Source organism: Anser brachyrhynchus, assembly GCF_964034855.1.
Source record: "Anser brachyrhynchus genome assembly, chromosome: 3".
Classification (NCBI taxonomy): Eukaryota; Metazoa; Chordata; class Aves; order Anseriformes; family Anatidae; genus Anser; species Anser brachyrhynchus.
Window position 1 is genome coordinate 62883131 of NC_137696.1, and position 22872 is coordinate 62906002.

A 22872-nucleotide genomic window follows, 5' to 3' on the forward strand; every position below is an offset into this window, starting at 1 on the left:
CATTCACCATAAGCCCCCATCTGTCTTTGAGCTCCCATTTGGACTTGAGGTCAATTCAACATCTGTCCACACTATGATATTAGGTATTCATTATATTTTTCTAACAGGTGCATGTATATTTTTTTGTTGCTAAGCTACCTGCTTTGGCGAGAAATTCCTCATTACCATCTAGAAACTACCTCATCAGTCTTTAAGTCATTGCTTAACATTCCTCTGCCACAACAGCTTTCAAACATACACACACACTTCAGCAGCAGGTATGCCAGAGCTGTACTTAAACTCCTGTTTGCTAGGGTGACTAATTTTGCCTCACCTGATATGTTAAAACCAGAAGGGTAATTTGAGACTGTGTAAACAGACTCAAGTTTGATTTAAACTGCCCTTAGACATACTATTCACGCCTTGGACACCTAGTTCCTCTGTATCTCAGTTTTATCCTTCCTCTTCCTTGCATTAGAAGTGCTCAAGGAACATGGACTAAAATTTTGGGTCTTCAGTAGTACAGCAGGTCCAACACACTGAGAAGAAAATGAAGTCCAAGTTCCTCATAGGTTTCTAGATAGTATTATCATTTAAATTCATAAAATAATAAAATAAATAAAATAAAATAAAATAAAATAATAAAATAATAAAAATAAAATAAAATAAATAAAATAAAATAAAAAAATCAGTTATTCACTGAGGTGTCAAGAATCCACACCAGTCCTATCCATTGAGATCGGTGAGTTGTTGCATATGAGCAAGACCTGCTGGGCTAGCGGCCTGTTAGCAAAATGAATACTTAACCTAACCTTGGTGTAATGTTGTATCTATGACTCCTGAGCAGAGCTTGTTTGGTTTTTGTTTGCTTCTTTTGCTTTGCTTCGCTTTGCTTTGCTTTGCTTTGCTTTGTTTCCATGGATGATTGATGCCCAAACGTGATCTTCCTGATTCCCAGTTCTTTCTCAAAAGACTTGGGAAATAAATTACTTTTAATAACATGACAAGCTGCAGTAGGACATGCAAAAACAACCTTGCATTCTGCTTTCCAGTAAGTTTTATGGCGAGCCTGGAGGCTGAAACATCAGCACTTTTTCCTTTCCTTTCCTTACCTTTTTGTCAAATGTCATAGAGCTTTTACTGCTGGGAACAAATGTACAAACATGCAAGAAAATGAAATCAAGGATTAAAATTTCACTCAAGCCAGTCTCAAATATATTTAATTTTGACAGTTCCCTTCCTTTATTCCTATTGCTTATTCAGTCACCTCAGTTCTCATTTTAGTTTGAAAGTATTTTCAGCTTAGCAGGATACTAAATGTTTCTGTTTGCACATCTTTGTGCCTTTCCAAAGATTTAATTGATCTCCCATTTTTGGTACCACACACTTGCCAGGTTTCTTGCATAACACAAACATTTTAAAACTTTCCAATCGGGCTTACTTTTGTCTTGAATCTAATTACTGCTGTTGGACCTGGCCTTGTTTTTTTCCTTATTCATTCTTTGAAGTTATTCATTCCAGAGCATTTAAAAATCGTACAATTAACTTGTCCAGGGAGCTTAGATTCTTGATTATTATTAGTCTTTTATTTTTTCCTGCAAACCCATGCTAGTCCAGCTCTGTTTATTTGTATAATCTATTGAGCTGTGTGATCTATTTATGACATAATGGAAAAGCAGGCAAGAATGATGGGAGCCGTGTGCTTGGCAGTAGTTGTTGCAATCAATATTCCAGTCACGAACAAACTGTCAAAAATTAAGGATGCACAGAACTGTATTATTTTATCATGGGCTGGGTTATTTTCAAAGGAATCTGGGGGACTTAGAGACCCAGCTCTCATTAAATTCTAATGGGAACTGGGAGTCAAATGCTATTGAGCTGCCTTCAAAAAAAAAACAAAAAAAATCACAGCAGTGGAGAATAATTTGATGAGGTTACCCTATCAAAATAGATTCTACTATGATCTCTACACACGATGAAAAAACTCATTGGGATTAATTCTTCTCTTTTAAGAGCATTAAGAGAACAAAAATAAATTATATTTTTATTTTTGTAGGATTGCAAATTATGTTTTCCTAGAAATGATCTGGTTTCTTTTTTTTTTTCCTTTTATATTCTAATTATTTTTTATGTCGTACTTTATCTTCATTTTGACACAGTCTCATATGAAAGTGACGAAAGATGCAACTGCTAATACAGGCTGCAAAACTTGGGGGGGAAAAAAAGCAGGTGTGCAGTGTGTATTCTGTGACTTTCACATTCTGCAGGCAATCATGGTAAAACAAAGGACTGTGATCAAATTTAGTGTTAGATTAAACAGCAAGTATCAATAGTTCTCAAACATTAATAAATTTTAATCTCTTCATATCACCTGTCAAGCCTTCCTTCAATAATGTATTCATATATTTAATTTTGTGCAAATCTTTATCAAAGCCCTAAGTACATGCTGGGTTTCTGTATAATATAAATGGTGAAAAGAGGAAAGCTGGAGTGGCAAATATTCCACAAACTCAAGCATTTCCCCTGCCCTTACATCTACCCCAGGAGCGATGGTCAGCAAGCTGGCCTGACATCCTCCCTCTGAATCAGTGTTAATGTATTTCCTCATAAAGGCAGAGATCCATCTTCCCAACTCTTATTTCAGAACTATACAGGAAAATACTACAGCAATTTGAATCTTCACTCCAGTCCTTCCAAAAGGCCAATTCTATTGAGTGTGTTCACAGGTCGACAGCCCTACCTTTTCTTTCATGCAATTTCATAAAATGGCTACATTTTTATTGAAGTGACTTGCCCATGGGCCAGGGTATGCAGCTGAGATTCTTCTGTCATTTGTTTCACCTGACTTCAAGGCATGTAAAACTGAAAAATCAATTTGAAACTGAAGACCTTAATTACCAGTAAAGATAGATTAATAATGGTCTCTATTTCCTCTCTCTTTTTCCCTTCTCCAAGCATCCAATGGTGGTACTAGATACAGTAATTAGAAAACTCAGTGTAAGAATGAGGCAATTTTCTTTTACTATGCAACCTTTGCTTTTACTGCTTCATGAAAGCGCGACAAGGTCTATTAAAATGACATTAAAAGATGAGGTGCCCGAATGAATTACAGAATTGGTTTTAGACAACATAAAGAAGAAAGTAGTGAACAAAATATGATTGAAATGTTGATATAATGAATAAGGAGATAGAAAATGTAACTAGCAGCTTTTTGGTCAAACTATGTTTTCTTCCTTTTCTTTCGATTTTCCACCAGTTCAAAAGTTTTCCCTAAACATATGAATACCTTTATAGACATGCAGTTATGCATATATGCATATATGCACAAAAACACATACACCTCATTAGTGGATTTGAAACAGCCTTTTTTCCAACACATTTTTCCTGTGATAATATATGTTTCCCGTTTCGTTAAAAAATTACAGATTCATACAGAACACAGATATCTCAGAACATTATTTTATATGATGATAATAAAACCAATTTCCAAGAAAATATATCTTGTATCACTGTGATTATTTTGTGTTCCTTGTCAAATTTCAATTTGTTATCAATAATCACCCCACAACTCTCATACTTTTATCACAAGGCATTTGTTTTCTTATGAGTGAATGTTTGTTAAACCTGTGATCTCATTACAATCAATACCAATAACTTGCATCACTGATTTCCAGAAAAAAATAATAATAGTAATACAAAGAAAAATAGATATATTTTTAACCAATTAAAAAGCTATATTTTTTCCTCTCCACTTAGAACATTTCAAAAGGTTACTGGAGCTACTGTTTTTCATTTAGTCTTTGAAACTTGAGTACCTTCCATTGGCACCTATGAGGACTGTGATATATTTTCAGTCTGTTGAAAATAATTGTGTGGAAAAAGACGTTCTGTTGCTTCCAGACACAATCCAATCAGTGTAATGGTTTCTGGAACTATAAGGAACTATATTCACATTTCATTCTTGTAAAGAATGAGATAATAGAAGACTTTCATAGTAGATGAGCACCCTGCAGGTACAGCAGTTTGTTGCAGCATACATAAGGTTTTGTTGGTTCCATTGCATAAGGTAAAATCTCTCTTAAATTGTACTCTTCCCCCAGGCTTCAAATATATTTTTTTCTTTTTTTAAATAGAGTGAAACAGGAACTGGAGGTATTTTGCACCCCAGTAAGAATTTCTCTTTTGAATGGCAGCTCTGACGTTCTGGGAGAACTTGTTGCAGTTCTCTTTCTTTAATGAGGTAAAATTGACCTAAACAACAGATACATGAGCCCCCACCATCAAACTTAGGTCATTATTTCCCAATCAGACCAAGAAAATTAAAAAAAAATAATAATAATAAATAAATAAATTTAAAAAAAAAAAAAAAAAACAAGGAAATGAATGTCTTGTCTCTTTTTGGTATTCTTTGTGCCCACAACCTTTGTGTGGTTTTCAGTTTTAATTGAAATTCTGTAACAGTGGAGTTCAAAGGCGGAGTGAATCTCAGCCAGTGTACTGTAGCAGCATTAGCAGCACTGCCAGAGAGGTGTGGTTTTTTGACAAAGAAAAATGTTCTTTTGCTTTTTATAGTACACCATTGTTATCAGTTTCCCTTTACTGTAGCAGGAAAGATAGCCGCCACTTTAGTGTTCAAATGCTGTGCCCATGACAGACCCTCTCAGTTGCTCATACCTTTCCAAATCACATTCCTCCTGAGCTCTGAGACTGTTCACTTTCACTCTCTGCACAGACACAACTGATTTGAGAAAGCTTGCATTAACAGACATCATTAAATTAAAAACTAGAAAAAATGTAGTTACAAATATTCAAACGTTAGAGTAGTGAGTTTTGAAAAGCGGTGACTAGAGTTTTCTGTAACTTGACTTATTTGACCTTACATGTGTTAAACAATTAATTTTCATTCAAGAAATGCTAATGTTTAACTGGTATATAATATTTATACATATATATATAAGCAACAGGAAAAGTATGAAGAAGGAAATGAATTCTTCAGAAAAAAAAAAGAAAAGAAAAAAAAACTTACATGGTTCAATATTACTAAGAAGCAAGAAATACTTCTTAGCAAGATTTATTAGCTTTTCCATGCAATCTTGTACTTCTTTTTAAACTGTCTGCTCTCATATTTTGGATCAGTTCTAAACAGTTCTAAATAGACTATAGGTATGTTGTTTTTGCAAAGCACCACTTTTATTATAGAAATAAATTATTTGTAGTATTTATTTATTTTATTAATATGACTATCAATGGCAGAGTTTATTTTACTCATCACTAAATCCTTCTAGAAGAATAAAATCTGTGGTACAATGGCATCTATAATATGGTAGATCTAGGACTGGTGATTGTGCTTGTTCACACACCTGAGTGATATGGTCCAAGCTAAAATGTATTTGTGGCTTCATGTGGCTCAAATAAGATCATATGGAGACTTCACATGAAGAGGAAAATTCCTGCATGGTTTAGCAAAGTTTGAGAGTTCACTGACCACTCCTCAAATCTAAAAGATTCTGAAAGAAAGCAGAGAAATATTTCTGTTTTATGTAACTCTCATACATTTATGAGACATGTGAGTAGCTCATGAAAGCTTTTGAGTACATAGAATGTTTATGATTTTTGGTAATGCCAGTTTTACGGAGATAATTTGAATTAAGTTTGGTTTATTGCATTGGATACATTTTTGAGAAGGCTATGCAGTAGACTTTAGAATAGTAAACAAAAATTCACACTGAGGATAAATAATTCATTTTTTAAGTTGCTAGCAAGATAAGAATAAGTGGATTGCTGTCAAATGAGCTTTATCTTATTTGTCAAGATAAAGCACAGTCCCAAAGCCATAAACAGATTGCAAAGGAGACATTTCCTTCTTACCCTTTCTTTCACACTTTCAAAGAGTGCAAATCTGTCCAACTAAATTAGAGCTTTTTGTTTTTCTCTTTATAAGCTAGCACTTTGTAAATGGGAAAACCCTTAGTTTATGTATCAATATCTAGAAAACCTTTACATGTACTCCTTTTAAAATTGTATATGTATTTAATTAGTGCTCGCATATACCTGCATGTCCCAATATCAGTTTTGCAACATTTAAACAAAATAAATAAATTAGTTACAAAATCAAACAGCCACACATTTTCACATTTCTCACATACAAAGCTCCAGCCAATATGTTTTACCCCTTCTATTTCTAAGATGTTTGAGGTTAGGTATCTTTATGACCACAGTTTGTGCACTATTGTTCTCATTAATTAAGAAAAACTCTTCACCCTTTTCAGTCTCCATTTACCTCCCCAAAATTTTTCTTCTTGAAGTGGCATCTTATTGAAATACAGGGCTGTCAACCTCTTCTTCCTTCTTGTTGAAGATAATTTTCTGTCACAGGTACTGAGCGAATCAAACAGGAAAAGTAACCTCCTGGATCTGCGGTTTGAGAATGGGAAAGGCCTTGTGAGAGAGGTGACAGTAGGTGGCTGTCTTGGCCACAGTGATCATGAATTAGCTGAGTTCAAAATTTTTGGTGTAAGTAGAAAAAAGGTCAGTAGAGTTTCCACCATAGACTTTCAGAGAGCGAACTTTAAGTTTCTCAGGGAGCTAGTTAGCAGTGTCCACTTCAAATCTGCTCTAACAGGTTTAGGGGTCCATGAGAGCTGGTCACTTTTCAAGAATTAACTTTTAAAGTCCCAGGAGCAGATAATCCCACTGTGCCACAAGTCAAGCAAGTGATGCAGGAGGTCAGCCTGGATGAACAGGCAACTCCTCCTGGATCTAGGGCAGAATAAGAAAATATATGACCTCTGGAAGCAAGGTCTAGCTTCACAGGGAGAGTACAGCACTGCAGTTCACACCTGCATGGAGGAAACAAGAAAAGCTAAAGCCCAGTTTAGGCTTTTTCAAGTATATCAACAGCAGAAGGAGGTCAAAGGAAAACATCATACACTTGATGCAGGTGGCCACCTAACATAACAAGTAAGGAGAAGGAAAAGATAGAGGTTTTTATTGCCATTTTTTTTGCCTCAGTATTTAAAAGAAATGGGTTGTCCAGACTTCAGAGTTGGAGGACCATGACTGGTGGAGCAGTGACTTTCCATCTTTGGTCACCAAAATTGCAAGGAAACAGCTGTGTCAACTCAACATTCATAACTCCATGGCACCTGTTGGGATTCAAGCCAGCGAGCTGAAGGAATTAACAGATGTTATAGCTGAACCCTTCTTAACAATTTTCCAAAGGTTGTGGGAATCTGGGGAGGTCCCTGATGGCTGGAAGCTAGCCAGCATTATACCATCTACAAAAAGGGCATGAGAGAAAACCCAGGAAACTACAGACCTATTAGTCTAACCTCAGAACCTTGAAAAGTTATGGAGAAGATTGTCTTGGGGGATAAAAAATGCATTTAAAGAACAAAGCTATTATCAAGCATAGTCAACGGGTTCATCAAGGGAAAGTCCCACCTCAGTAGTTTGAACTCCTTCTATGATACGTTTTCTTGCTGGATGAAGGGAAGGCAGCAGACATAATCTTTGTGGATTTTAGTAAGGTCTTTGACATTGTCTCTTGTGGACAAATTGCCCAGCTGTGAGATGAACAGGTCTATAATACACTGGCTAAATGGTAGAACTCAAAGGGTTTGCTCAAGAAGGCAAACAGCATTTTGGACACAGCATAGACAGCCAGTCAAAAGAGTTCTCTCATGATATTTAGCATTGATGCTATGTCACTTTGAATATTGTGTGCGGTTCTGGACTCTACAACACAAAAAAGATGTTAAGGTACTTGAAAACATCCAGAGGAGGGCAACTAAGCTGGTAAAAGGGCTGGAAGACATGTCATGTGAGGAGAGGCTGAGGACACTGGCTGTCCAGCCTGGAGAAAAGGAAGCTGAGAGGAGACCCCATTGCTCTCTACAACTTCCTGAGGACGGGAATCAGAGAGGGAGATGCTGGTCTCTATTTCCTGGTAACAGAACATGCAGGAATGGCACAAAGCTGCACCAAGGTAAATTTGGACTGGATATGAGCAATTTTTTTATTTTATTTTATTTTTTATTGTGAGGGTGGTCAAATACTGGAACAGCCTTCCTGAAGAGGTGGTTGATTCCCCAAGCTTGTCAGTGTTCGAGACATTTGGACCTTCATGAATGTGCTGTGGCATGTTTTCACAGTCCTGTTCTTCCTTGGAAGTAATATATGAAACAAAATAACTATGACTGAGGAGTGAAAACAAAATGTCCCATTGTTTTTCAATATTTTCCATGTTTCTATTTAAGAATAAAATTTCTGGATCAGGACATCTTACAATGAATTCAAAGAAGCACTATGTGCAAAAAAGAGTGGCACATATCTCTAGACTTACTGTTTTTGACAGATAATTACTTATCATTGGAATACAAGATCCTTTGGGATCTTTGAGGAAGGAAATTAATTTTCTTGGTGTTCACCAATTTAAATATATAAAATTACATCTTTCTTGATGCAGTCTGTCATTTGAAGATGCCTGTATGTTTAGAAAGAAGTCACCCTGAATTCTGAATTGGTTGCCTAACCCATCAATGGACACTATATGTACTGAATTTCCATGTATTACCTGCTTACGTAGTGTGAAGCATGTCCTAGTCCCAGCAGGATGCATATGGCAAGCATCAGTGAGTGACAGGGGTCAGAAACAGGATTCTGTAAATAGCTGCATGAGCCCTGATTGCCTGCATAAAACATCTTCTTCCAGGTGTTTATGCAGAGGCTGCAATAGCTAGCAATTATGTCCTGTATTCTGTGGAAGAAACGGGGAGAGCTAATATTGCATACCACACAGGGACACAGACAACAGCACAAACTTTTAACTTCAACACCTCCTGTTAGAATATCCAAATGTACCTGGTGGTGACATTGCAATGACTTGTGTTCCTGCAAGGGCAAAATTCAAATACTGGCATGTTTAGAAGAGCTATGAACTGTATGTCAATTAATGCACAGGAAAGTTCATTGGGCCTAATTAATGCATTAATTAATATTTTGTCTGTGCTTAGAGCAATGTATCTAGAGTGGAAAACAGCAAAGCTTCATAAGAGAGGAGGGAGTTATTCTACTGGAAGATGTAACTCTACAAGGTTCTGAAATGTAGAGGTTTTAAAGGGATAGTGTTTTGTATTAGAAAACAGGGAAAAGCATTAAATTAGGATGTGTCCCACTTATTTATTTCTTTCCCTTACTCTGTACTAGTTGGACTATTTACATGCAAACAACATTTTTATTTCTTAAGAATTCATCTGCTGCTTGTTACCTGCCTGAAGTCAACATAATGTTATGTTTGTGAGATTTTAATCACCTCTACTGCAAACAATTATGAAATTATAAACAGAAGATTATGACTTCAAGTGGGATCTAAGTGGCAGGAGCTGATGAACTCTTAAAAGCAAAGATCCTGTTATAATGCAAATACTTCCAGTAATGAAGAAAAAGAAACAAAAATCATGTCAAAAATCTAAATATGAGCATCTGAATTATAGACAGCGGTGGGTCTTTCAGAGAGGGTAATGGCAATTGAAATAATTTCATAATAAACTTATAAAGCCATGCTAGCAATTACTGTATCTGTAATTCTTTTTTTATTAGTGGGATTTCTTTTTTTTTTTTTTTGAATAAAACAGAATCTTCCCATTTTTTTGAAGAGAATCTTGTCCTTTTCTTTAGATACCATGTGTGTTTCACAACTCTTATTTGTTTATGGCAGTTGCATCCAAGACAAGCAAGGCATTCGTGGTTTATACTACAGCATCTCTCTCCTTCCAGTTGAACAATACTGAGGAAGTCAGGAGCAAGCCTGAAATGTTCAACTTCAAGGAGACCAACAGAAGAGGCCAGCCAGCTTACGTGTGTGCAAAATCCTACATGACAGCACAAGTGCTCTCTGAAATACCTCTTCACCTCAGCTATTGCTGGCAGAGGGAATGGTTCTCCATCAGACTTGCTCTTTTATTTCAAGGCAGGACATAAGTAGAAAAGCATTTGACACTAGCCTACCTTCTCAAACAGTTAGAGTGATACTTCATCAGATGTACAGTCACTACTCTCTGTTTCACTGCTTTTCCTTGTAGGAAACATTGCATGTGTTACACTTAGCATATCTGTGCAGGTTGCATTGATATCACTCTCCTAACTGATAACTGCTTAACAATAATGGTCAGCTCAGTGATGACACTGTTCAGAAAGACCTGCTGTTCTCATGCATGTTGTAGATTTGGACTTCTCTGAGAATCCCTGGCACATCCTGACATACCTACTTGGAATGCTGTTTGTTTCCAGTATGCTCTCTGAATTGTACTCAGCTTCTCAGCCTCTGTAATAGGTAGCTGAATTTTTACAACCTTGCTGAATTATAGGTAATGTTTAGGGACTTCTGCGCAAGATTCCTCAAATTTTGCTTTATTTTTTGAAGTGTGCTTTATTTCTGGTGGCTGGGCAGGTGGCCTGAGAGAACAGTTCACAAATTGCACTCACTGCTGCCAAAGTAATGGGAGAACACTAACAGCTGCATACACTTAAAGCATTGGAATAGGCTGCCCTGGGATATAGTGGAGTCCCCATCTCTGGAGGCATTTAAGAGATGTGTGAATGTAGCACTAAGGGATGTTGTTTAATGGTGGGACTCAGTAGGTCATGTTGATGGTTGGACCTGATGACCTTGAAGGTCTTTTGCAAACTAGATGATTCTATGATTCTACGATTCTAAAGCCACTGTGTCCGGTGATCTAGTCCATTAAAGATGATTTGGCTCAGGACTGAGGTGCAGCCCATTTTCTAGGTCTGGTTGTAGCCAAAGTGAAGTCGCTGAGAGAAACCTAAACTAATCTCAGTTCTTCATGTCAGAAGATAATATCTGGACCACTGAAGTCCTGGTATACACATAATAACTTGAAAGATAAAGTATCCATAAGGTAGGATAGAGGTGAGACTAAGGATATGGCAGATATTACCCACATTAAACAAACTGATTTTTTTTATGATGCCATTGTAATCAGGTGATGTTGTGGTTTAACCCAGCTGGCAGCTAAACACCACACAGCCGTTCGCTCACCCTCCCCCCTCCCTCTCTGGGATGGGGGAGAGAAACGGGAAAGTGAAGCCGGTGAGTTGAGATAAAGACAGTTTATTAAGACAGGAATATAATAATAACAATAATAATAATAATAGTGATAATGATAATAGTATTAACAATAATAATGTGTAAGAAAACAAGTGATGCACAATGGAATTGCTCACCACCCGCTGACCGATGCCCAGCCTATTCCCGAGCAGCCGGCCCCCCCCACCCCGGCCAGCCACCCCTATATATTGTTTAGCATGACGTCAGATGGTATGGAATACCCCTTTGGCCAGTTTGGGTCAGCTGTCCTGGGTCTGTCCCCTCCCAGCTCCTGCTGCACCCCCAGCCTGCTCGCTGGCAGGACAGAGCGAGAAGCCGAAAAGTCCTTGGCCTGGTGTAAACACTGCTCTGCAACAATTAAAACATCAGCATGTTATCAGCGCTCTTCTCATCCTAATCCAAAACATAGCACCCTACCAGCTACTATGAGGGAAAATTAACTCTGTCCTAACTGGAACCAGGACAGACCAAATAACAGAAACCAAATAGAGGTTTCTTCAGAATTGCATCCTGAGAAAATGGCTGATAATGGTTAGATGATGGGGTTTGGGTATTTTTAATGGTTAGATGACGTGGTTTGGGTATTTTTACTTTGCTATTTGAAGTTTCAGTTACTTTAAACACATAATTTTCTGCCTTGTGGTGAGAGCGACACAGGCTTCATAACCAGATTCCAAATGCTAACAACAGGCATTCAGTGATTTTTTTCACTTTGAAGGACTAGCATAATGTTCAGTATGACTTTATTTGGTAATTAATACTTCCTACCTTGTTTGAAGTCCCATCCTCCAGGGCAAATAAATGCATAAAATTTTCATGTTTCACTTTTTAAGTAAATTTCTAGCTGTGTACCACAGAGAAAATCCTGAATATAGTACGAGTAAGTGTTTTGAAAATTCCTAAATCAGAAATTTAATAAAACAGAATTATTTTCAAAATCTCACAGAACTTCTATCTCCAAAATTTGTTTCAGTGTTAGGCTGCTGAGATCAAAGACAATGGAACTTCAGTCTCATTTACACAATGATTTGAAGGATTTTGTGGAATTTAAACAGATCCTTTACTACATCAAATTTGCCTTTAACTGATATATTTAATAGATCTTATCTAATCAAAACCTTCTGCAAAGAGCATGTATTTGAAAGCACATGCAGTTATACCATGTAAAGTCTTAATCCAGCTATAAAACTGTTCAGAACTCTGTATCTTACTGTGTTTTCTATGAAAACTATATGCCAACAGAAAGTTTAACAACTGTCATTTACATCTTATATATTCTTCCTGAAAAGCTTCCCTGTGAAACTAACAGATCTAGAGAAAGAAACTATTTCAGCTTTGGTCATAGCCTAGACAGTGTTTTTTATATTCTTGTTGCTCAGCCTTGTAATTGAATGAGAATTCTTACAGGTTGGGATTGTTGAAGTCAATAGACCATACGAGAAAATCATCTTCAAAAAAATTTTTCCTTGACTGCTAATGAGGATATGGAAATCAGAAAGTTAAATAAAATGCATTAATCTTTAATACATTTACAAGTCAGCAGCATGAATTTAGGGACCTAACTCAATATGACACTTTAATTTGGCACTTAACAATACTGCTTGCATGCATGTGTGTGGTTGTTTGGCTTTTGTTTGTTTGTTTGTTTTGGGGGGGTCTATTTAAATATAATGCCATGTTGTTTTGTTGTTGTTGTTGTTGTTGCTATTGTTGTTTTGCTTTTTTTTTATAGATCAGTGAAATTCCTCCAGAGATACAGAAGTTCAAGAAGAACTTCTTGAGATATAGAAGTATAAAATATACAGACATATAATAGCAACTTTCAAAGTGTCTTTTCCTAGTGCTCTCTGTAGAAATAATTGAATGTATAATGTATATAGCTTTTATATAGAAAGACATTAACATTTTCAATCCGTTTCCCATTTAGAACACTAAAAGAGATAACAAATAGACTACTACTTCTAAATGCAGTGATAGTGGCACTTTTGGGATGCTAGCATTTCCTAATGATTCTCACCCTTTTTTACCATAACTGCTTCATTTTCTCTTCTAAGGTCATACAGTGTACAAGCTGTGTTTTTAATAATTTTACTGTGTTTGTAATATCAGAACGATGTTTTAATGAGGACTCAAGTAGTAAAGAGATAGCAGGCCAACTATTTTCTCTGAGACACTTACCAATTTGAGATATACAACAATGGAAATTATGGTATTTTTTTCCATTCTCAGTCTTTGCTGAATGTTATTGAAACTTACAAATGCTACACTGTAATTGTAAAGCAATAATTATTCATTCTCTTATCATTCTTATGATAAGACCATATCTTATTATTCATCTATCTTATTTCATTCTCTGCTGCAGGAAACAACCAGTGCACTGTAACTGACATACTTCTCTATTATCGCTGTTTACTGTCTCCAGCCAAAAAGCAACAACAGAAGTTCATCCTTGGTCAGGTCCCAGTTGGGACTATGTAATTACCATTATGGGGGATCAGAGGCAATTAATTTTATTTCTCTTGCTTTAAAAAGCAACAGTCAAAAAAGGTAAATGGTGAAGCTTTTAATGCCAAAATACAATCCAACACAGAGGTTACCCAATTAAAATTTAAAAAAAAAAAAAAAAGTCAAGCAACAGAAAAGTTAAAATAGTACTATCTCAGCTGGCTTACAGTTGTAAAACATTATGAGGAACAACACAAGCTCTGGGCAACCCTGGCTATACGTACAGACTGGGCGACGAGATGCTGCAGAGCAGCCCCCCAGAGAGGGATCTGGGGGTTGTGGTTTACAGCAAGTTGAATATGAGCCAGCAGTGTGCCTTGGCAGCCAGGAGGGCCAACCATATCCTGGGATGCATCAAGCACGGCATTGCTAGTCAGTCGAGGAAAGTGATTGTCCTGCTCTACTCTGCACTGGTGTGGCCTCACCTCGAGTACTGTGTGCAGTTCTGGGCATCGCAGTACAAAAAGGACATTAAACTGTTGGAGAGTGTCCAGAGGAGGGCGATGAAGATGGTGAAGGGCCTAGAAGGGAAGACATATGAGGAGCAGCTGAGGTCACTGGGCCTGTTCAGCCTGGAGAAGAGGAGGCTGAGGGGGGACCTCATCACAGTCTACAACCTCCTCGCGAAGGGGAGTGGAGAGGCAGGTGACCTATTCTCCGTAATCACCAGTGAGTAAGTTTAGGCTGGACATCAGGAAGAGGTTCTTCACTGAGAGGGTGATCGCACACTGGAACAGGCTCCCCAGTGAAGTAGTCACTGCAGCAAGCCTGTCTGAATTTAAGAAGCGATTGGACTGTGCACTTAGTCACATGGTCTAAACTTTTGGGCAGACCTGTGCGGTGCCAGGAGTTGAACTTGATGATCCTTATGGGTCCCTTCCAACTCGGGATATTCTGTGATTCTATGATTCTATGATTCTTATGCAATCTAAAGATCTATTGCAGGTTCCCAGCAGTTCAGGCATTCAGGCACTGCTATTATTAAACCCTTTTTTTTTTTTTTAATTCAAGTAGTCACAAAGAACTGCCTTGTCTACTACAGCAAGCTTTGTTGCTTGATTGTTCTTACTCAAATCTTCGACTAGGAGGAGGAGGATGTAGCCTTGTATAGGTATGTGTCATCACGACTATCATTCCTCATCCAACATGTTTCCAGGCTCAGAATGCATTTTATTTTCAAAATAAGAAAACAACCATTGTAATAAATCCTGCTATAAAGTCAGTCATCACACACCTAATTTGCCATATGTATGAGTTGCAAAATAATTTGGACGATATGTAAGTTATATCCTTTCAAATATACACCGAATTTTATACAGAAAAAAAAAAATACTGTTCATGAAGATGACATAATACACAGAAGACAATAATTACTCATGATGCACATTAAGATTGCTGAGTAAGCTGTCAGTGATAAACATCAAATTTTTGTCTGTCCTCAGTGAGTTCCCAGCAGAAAAATAAAGCCTCCTTGAAAGTCAGTCAAGATTGACATGCCTTCTTTCAAAAACAATGTGCAAAAAAGAATGTGCTCTATGGGTAAGTGGATGGTAGGTTTGTTAGCTACTTTTCAAAGGAAGAGAGATTCTAAAATATGTGACAGAATCTTAGATCTAACATGTTATGTTCCAATATCCTTAGAAACAATGAACTCCTTAATCTGACAGCAAAACTATATGCCAGTTCTGATCCACTATGGTGCTCTTGAAAAGGAAACTGAGATTAAAATGATGTACATGCTTTCCTAAATGATCCATTTCTATTCAGATAACAAACCTCTCTTAACATTTAAAAATGTTATCTTATTTCTTTGAAACTGAATTGGCTTGTCAGTAGACTCTTTCAAGGAGGAATTGACTCAGGCTAGTTCAGAAGTTTATGGTGGGATAAACATGTACAAAATATGAGACGGTTAGATTAGATTATATTACATAGCTAATCCATTTAGTAATTTTTCCCACTTTTTATTTTTAAGTCTTTGCTTTTTGTTTTTATTGGATGCAGTTTTTAGTATTATCTGAAGTCGGCCAAATGAACATAGGGATTCTTACACTATACACTAACATTTCAGGCTTCAGGTTTTTTTTTTAACCTTCAGTACTGGGAGTCACGCACTTGCCTTACTACCTGACATCACCTAGACAAGGCAAATAACCAAGTGCATACTGGTCAGATATCCTGCAGTGACTCATCTGAAGGCTCTTACTTCATGCCCTCCCCTGTTATGGAGATCCGTGATAGCAAGGGCAGCATAGAATTGTTATCATCATGCACTTTAAAAAGCTAAGTGCTACACTGGTAGCAATGTCTGGCATTCAGGAAGCTAAAGTAGTAGAGGAGTTACACCATGCTGTTGCAGTTAGGGAATGTGTCCCCCAACCAGGGCCAGCACAAGGAATAAGACATCCTCCTCACTCATAATCTTGCACCTTTCCTGCTGTGCAACGCTCACCCATTATACAGCCCAGGACCTGGGCTACCACCAGTAGATGACACAGCATGTGGAGAAGTCCTTTTATTAAACTCTAGCATGCAGTTTTAACACATAAGACAGTGCACCAACTCTCAGACTCAAGACTTCAGAAAATTAGGAACACTGTAAGAACAATGGTGCTTGCAATCTTACATTTAAGTTATGAGGTGTAATATTACACATGCAACATAAGTGTAAAGGTTAAGTTGGACTGAAAATCAAGGTCTTAAATTCATTAGTGCTGGTTTTCCACTCACTACATCTGTTTTACATTGGCATAACACCACTAGGTTTTCATTAGAGCATTTTCCTATACATCAGAGCAGAGAGGAACATATTCTAAGTACACATTTAGAACCACAGCCAAAGGCAGGGGGAAGGGTTTGGGAGCCACTCAGTGCTCAGTGTACAATAACAACCATCAGGAAAGTCTCCCTGGTATGAATGTTAACTTACTTTCCAATACATTTTTTTTTCCAATAAAGCCTAATATATGTTTAAAACAAGCCTATTAAATTACAGAAATCAGAAGTTATGTATATATGTTCCTTCCACACATAAAAAATATTTATTATCAAAGCACACATTAATTTGTGTGATAAGAGGGAGTGATATGGAGGTGGGTTGAGGTGGACTGTTTTGACCTGCCTTACTTATGCATCTCCGGGTAAACAACTTTATATTTTATGAATGGCTTCAGTTTAGATTCTGTTTTATATGGTACACCAAGCATCTGCACTCTAACTTGTCATTTGTGCAGTATACCACTATTGATCTTGGCAGAAATATTGAAAAACAAAAGACACAAATGCTTTGATAATAACATGCAATCTCAATTTCTATTTGGTTTTTATTTATTTTTGTTTGTTTTTATTTATTTATTTTTTATTTATTTATTTCAAGAAAATGCTTCAGGAGTTCTGTCTGTTACAATCTGCCTTTCTGTTCCTAGAACAGCACATTCAGTACTGACAGACTGGCTAAATACCAGCCTACCAGGAGAGGAATCTGCTTAATTGCCTGGATTCTGGCTTCATAAAACAGCTTTCACACCTTAAACTGGACTAGTTTGCATATGTGGCTGTCAGGTTTCTGGCTTACAAATGGAGAAATCAGCTGCTCCTGTTCTTTAAAGAATACCCAAGGGTACCAAACTTCATGCATAAAGTCAAAACATACAATCTGATTTTCATACAGAATAAGAATAACATATTTCGTTAATAAGACTTCTCTAAATTACAGTACCTATCCTTTTTTCCACTTTTTTATATACAGAAAACACCATAACATGGCTCTAGAAAGGAATTACATCAGGCTTCTAGTCAAAATTAAGATCACGCTAATTTTATAGCCAATCTCATTATATGTTCAATTATGTCAACTGGGTCCATTCAGACTTTTTACTAACTCCATTTTAAGTGTCATGTTTGAATTGTTTCTTTTTTATTTAATAAACAAAAGGTATTATGAAACGCCTGTCTCATGGCAGCATATATTGAAAAAAAAAAACTATCAGTCAACCAAAAATCATGTCTTTCATATCTGAGCATCAGCACAGTTGATAGATGTGGAGAAGGACAACCTTGTTGCTCTATAAGTCACTGATTATTTTACCACCATATAATTTCCCATTTAAACACAGATTTGAGTCAAGTAAAATCAATTTCTTTACAGTAAATATGAATGTTAAATAACTACAAAGTTCCAGATTTTTTTTTGAAAGGTGAATGCTCTGTTTATAAATCATAGAAGAGGTTTGTTGGCATCAGATGTCCTATTAAGGAAAGAAAAAGAAAAAAATTCCCTGTGTGACCTACTTTCCTTTTGCCATACAAATTATTTTTCAAATAGAAGATTGTATACTTTTCTGCATTTAAAAGATATTACTATATTCAAAAAACGTTAAAGATGGTGAGTTAATCTCTAAAATAATTAAATATTTTTTTCTACCTTAGATTCTGAATCTAAGCCCATCACTTTGTGAACTGAATGTTTTCCATACAAAATCAATATCAATAACAAAATCCTCACTGATTTTACAGCACTTTTCATAATTATCTTCAGATATCAGAATTTTGCCTGTAAGTTATTAATCCAACTCTTGTTTATGTGCATAGGTGATACAATCGTTAATTAAGTAATTACCTGGTATTTTTTCAACACAGTGCACGAGATGATTGGTTCTCTTTTCAGGAACAGCTAATCAATATTTCTTCTTATACTCCCATTTATTTTGTAATTCTGACCTTATTTATTCCAGTTTCTTTCCACTAAACAGAATAATAATTATTACTCAATAGACTTTGTGATATTGCTGTCACCGTAGTAGGGCTCAAAGGTGAATAGTTCATCTTTGCAATATCCTAAGTAGATAAAATCTTTGGAGAATGAAGACCTAGAGAAAAACTGCTGTCTGGTAGAAAGTGAAAGTCTTTTCAAATGTATGAACAAATTTTAAAGATTTTTCTATTTTTTTAACATTTCACCAAAGCAGTTTAGCTGGACAATAGTTCAGATTCAAAGGGAAAGATCACAAATACAAACGGGTTCACTCTTTTGGAAGAGGGAAAATGTGACTCAAACAAGCCCAAATGGTGTAGAAACAGCTCTAGTCACTAAACCATCATATAAAAGAAGTATAACATAACAATCATCACTGTTTGAAGAGAAAAATTTCAGTCATCTGAAAACAAAGGCAGTTTCAGGCAGTCACAATGATATTAGTTGTAGACAAATGTATGCCAAACTGAGCCCTAGAATATCCAGAGTAGAAGCTATAAAGAAAATTGTGTGGAAAAACAAATTTAAATGTTAATTCTTAAAATTTTCAACTGTTTGTGAGATTTTAGGACAGAAATTAATGAAAGGATTAACTTGACTACAACAGAAGGCTAGCTCCTGATATAATACAACAGTAAGTATAAACCAAGCATTTAAGTGTTTTTTCCATCAGTAGATGAATGTTTTAAATTCAGCAGAGCCCAGTGTGAAACAGATGAGGCACAAATATATCTGTAAGTCTTTCTTTCTTCAACATTCTTTAAGCTAAAATGAATAGCAGAATGCCTTCAGGTAAGAGCAACACATAGGGGGATATCATAGATTTTCCTTGTCTGTGTCTAGAGTTCCTGGCTATCTTCACATCATCTTTGGGAAAACATATTTCTTGGTCTCAAGTCCTGAACTAGTCATTTCTTCATCACTCTAAGTAACCTGAAAAGTAAAAAAAAAAAAAAAAAAAAAAAAAGGAATAATTTCAGTATCTTGATGACTGACAATGGTTCTCAAAATTTAAAATGTATAAGGAAAGAAGTTGAAATGTTTTGAAATGTTTTCTAAAAGTTGTTGTTATGTCTCCTACTACTTGTGTTTCATTTTGCTTATATTATTTGGAAATTTAAACATGGAAATTTCAGAAGCCAAAGGTCAGGTTTTATATGTACGCCTCATTTATTTTGCAGTGACCAGTTCTAAAAGGCCAGCAGTGATTTTTATCCAATGAACACCAACTAGAACCCTGGGGAAGTACAATGTCCACTGAAGTTCACTGAAATTTATACCTTGTTGTAGCAACTCTAGCTGCTGTGAGGACAAAAAACTTATTTTCCCACTTAGGCAACAAGAAGTAAATCTTACTGATTTCCAACAGCAAAAGCAGAATTAAGTGAAAGTCTAGAAGGAGAATAAATTCTTATATGTATGCTGCACATGGTACTTCCAGATTTTCAGACAATTGCCTTCTGTGGATCACCAACTCCACAGTATGTTAAACATGCAGCTTTGAGCCATACGGATACACAGGGGGGAGGATAGAAGCAATGAAGCTATAGTTTATGCACAGGTTATCTTTAGTTTAGTGAGAAATCAACAAACTGTACATTTGAATTCTTCTGCCCTGAATCTACTTTGGTCTGAAAACAAGCCATTAGAAGTCAGTTTTCTTTCTCTTTATTCTCACAACTTGACAGACCGAAGAAAATGAAAAACAGAAAACGTCTATTTTCCCTTCCTCTTTTTCTTTTTCAATTTCTTCTATAAAAGGGAAAAAAGAAAGCCCAATAAATATAGCTGAGGGAATGATGTCTGAGTTGTTGCTACACTGCACATATTCTTATAGCCTTCTAAATCGTAAAATGTTAACAGCAAAACTAAATCTTGACATGTTGATAGCTAAAACCATACTGCAATATGGCACATCAATTGCCTGTTATGTTTTTGAGGACCAAAAAATATTCTCTTCTGTACCATTAACATAAATCAAACTGGTTAAATCATTTTAATACTCCAGGTGCCTTTTTTTTTTTTCCTCAGATGGCACAATGGTTGATGTCAGTACTGGTGGCAGGGGAGAGGGTGAAGAAGGGGGGAAGGGAAATCATATAGACTGTAGATTTGCAGAAGGGTTCTGTACACAAATCAAGTTCAATAGGCTTGTCAGATGAACATTTCACATTAAACAAAATAATAACCTGTCATATGATTTTAAACAGCTTCTTTGTATTTTTTCTTTTCCTTTTTTCTTTTCTTTTTTTTTCAGGTTTCAGAAGAGCAATGCAGAGTTGTAAGTACAGCATCACAGCTGAATTTCTCAAATTAAGAGTAAAAACCTTCTTACCCTCGGTCCTTGCCAGATGTTGATTTTGACAGGAGAAAAAGTACCAAGTTTTTCCAAAACCTCAAAATAGGTGAATTATAGCTAACACAAAACAAACAAATAAATATAAACAAAATCTCTAATTCTGAGGCCCTGGAAAATTACAGCACACAAGTAACGTTTCCTGACCCAGCAAAAATGTATTCATTAAATAAATAGCGAAAACAGAAACAACAAAAAAAATAAAACCTACAACATGCCCAATTGATATTTGCCTGCCTTGGATATTTGGAGGTCTAAATCTCATGCCTTAAGTAGCCAAGTTAGGACCTCAGCTTCCACTCTGTTAAGTAGCCCTAACTGATTTCTCTCAAAGCAGCTCTATTCAGTCTCTGATAAATATTTAAGTCTCTGTTGATGGTAAAAGATCTTGCTGGAATTCCTCTACTCAGAGAAGGAATGGAGCTCATAAAATCGCAGGGTTCATTCAAGGTAATCTGTCTATGAATTTGTTTTTTCATAAGAAATTCTGTTTCTTGAGCTGCCTCAATTTCAGACCACTAAAACTGTAATTAATGGTAATGGAGTGACTAGACCTCATTTGCCTGATGACTGCACAGTCCACCTGGTGCCCGTTCTTATACTAGGGTTTGCTGCTGTGTTCAAACATGATTATATGGGTTGGCAGTTAAGAGATATGGGTTCATTTCTGCCATTCTTTATATATAAATTTGACGTTTGTTTCACCACCTGTGCCTCAGTTACTCCTGACTGTACAGAGAGCTGAAAGGAAAATAAGTAAATAAATAAATAAATAAATAAATTGAATCTCTACGTTTTGTGGGTTTTTGCATAGGGTGCATAGGTGTATCCTTGTTGTAGATACCAAGCATAATTATGTTGCTTATAGCTAATTCTCTTTGTATCACAACATATTACAGAACAGTTATTAAAGACTATATTTCTCAATGTCTTTAAGAAATTAGTTTCTGAACCTGTTCATATTGAATTTGACATCAAATTGGTTTATGATCACAGCTTAATGCATATAATTCTTTGAGTCTGTTCTTGGTATAGCAAAGAGTTTTCATTGTATTTTACTCTTCCTTCATTGTAATATTCAGGTTATAGTTAATGTATCATTAAATGAAACACAGTAAATGTATAACTACATTCAGAATAACTCAGAGTAAGATTTTACTATAAGATACTATTACAGAAACAGTGTGTATTTGTACATGAAGGAGAATTCAGAGAACTATTTGTTAAAAGAGTACCTCGAGTTTTCAATCTCACTTTATAAATTACATTCAGGATCGACAGCTCATTAACAACTCATTATGGATACTGAATATTACACAAACAGATGCAGTGCAGCAAAGGACACAAAAACTGAATTCATGAAAGGGAAAACATGGAGATATTTTTTCCAGTTGAAGAATACGACTTCATTAATCGTATTTGGGTTATTTTCTCTGCATTTAAATTGCTGCAAACAGATACAGTGATAACTATCACTTCTCAGTACCCACAGAAAAATGTATATGGTGTATGTAGATAACAGACCAGTTGTATAAACAGGCAGTGTGTGCCTTCCACAGACTAACCGATTTAGGAATTACAAATTAGTAAAATTCCACTAAAGTGGGTAATAATGAAACAGGAATTCAGTAACTGTTTTTGTATCATTTGTATAATGAGCTCAGTAACCTTCATAGTGCAGCCTAGGAAATATTAATGCTTTGTAGCATTGACAATTCTCAGAAAGTTACAGTGATAACCAACCCATTGCTTTTGTTTATTAATACAGATAAGAATTCAAACGAATGATAAACAGAAAGGTAAGAAAACAAGGATACCATTCAACCTGCATCTTTCAATTTTTCAGTTCCACAGGTATTGTTATTTTTAGGTCCATCAGATCAGACACAGTGATAGCTCCAGGGGATGAAGGTTAACACATATTCCCCATGTTCTAATATCATTTCAAAGGAGGTGGTGTTACTGTAGGTACACTGGCAGCCTTGGATTACACAGTTCCACAAACATTTAACTGTACAGTTGGATAAAGAACTCCCGTCAGACAGAAACATCGATACTCAGATTATTTAAATTAGGAGAATTGGTTAATATTAACCTTTGTTCTCTGAAGTAATATAAGTAACATTTAAGTATGAATTAGTCCTTATT

General features: G+C 36.1%; 1 protein-coding gene across 6 annotated transcripts in view; it reads right to left on the reverse strand.

Annotated features, from left to right (window-relative positions):
• Positions 1-11684, reverse strand: part of LOC308193401 (uncharacterized protein) — a 272471-nt gene extending 260787 nt beyond the window's left edge. Inside the window, exon 1 of one of the 6 annotated variants that reach the window (XR_013949599.1) lies at positions 11227-11684. The gene's annotated coding sequence lies outside the window, so the exon portion shown is untranslated. The remainder of the gene's footprint in view (positions 1-11226) is intronic. The other 5 variants (XR_013949600.1, XR_013949601.1, XR_013949602.1 and 2 more) reach the window with 5 other exon arrangements.
• Between the last annotated feature and the right edge of the window lie 11188 nt (positions 11685-22872).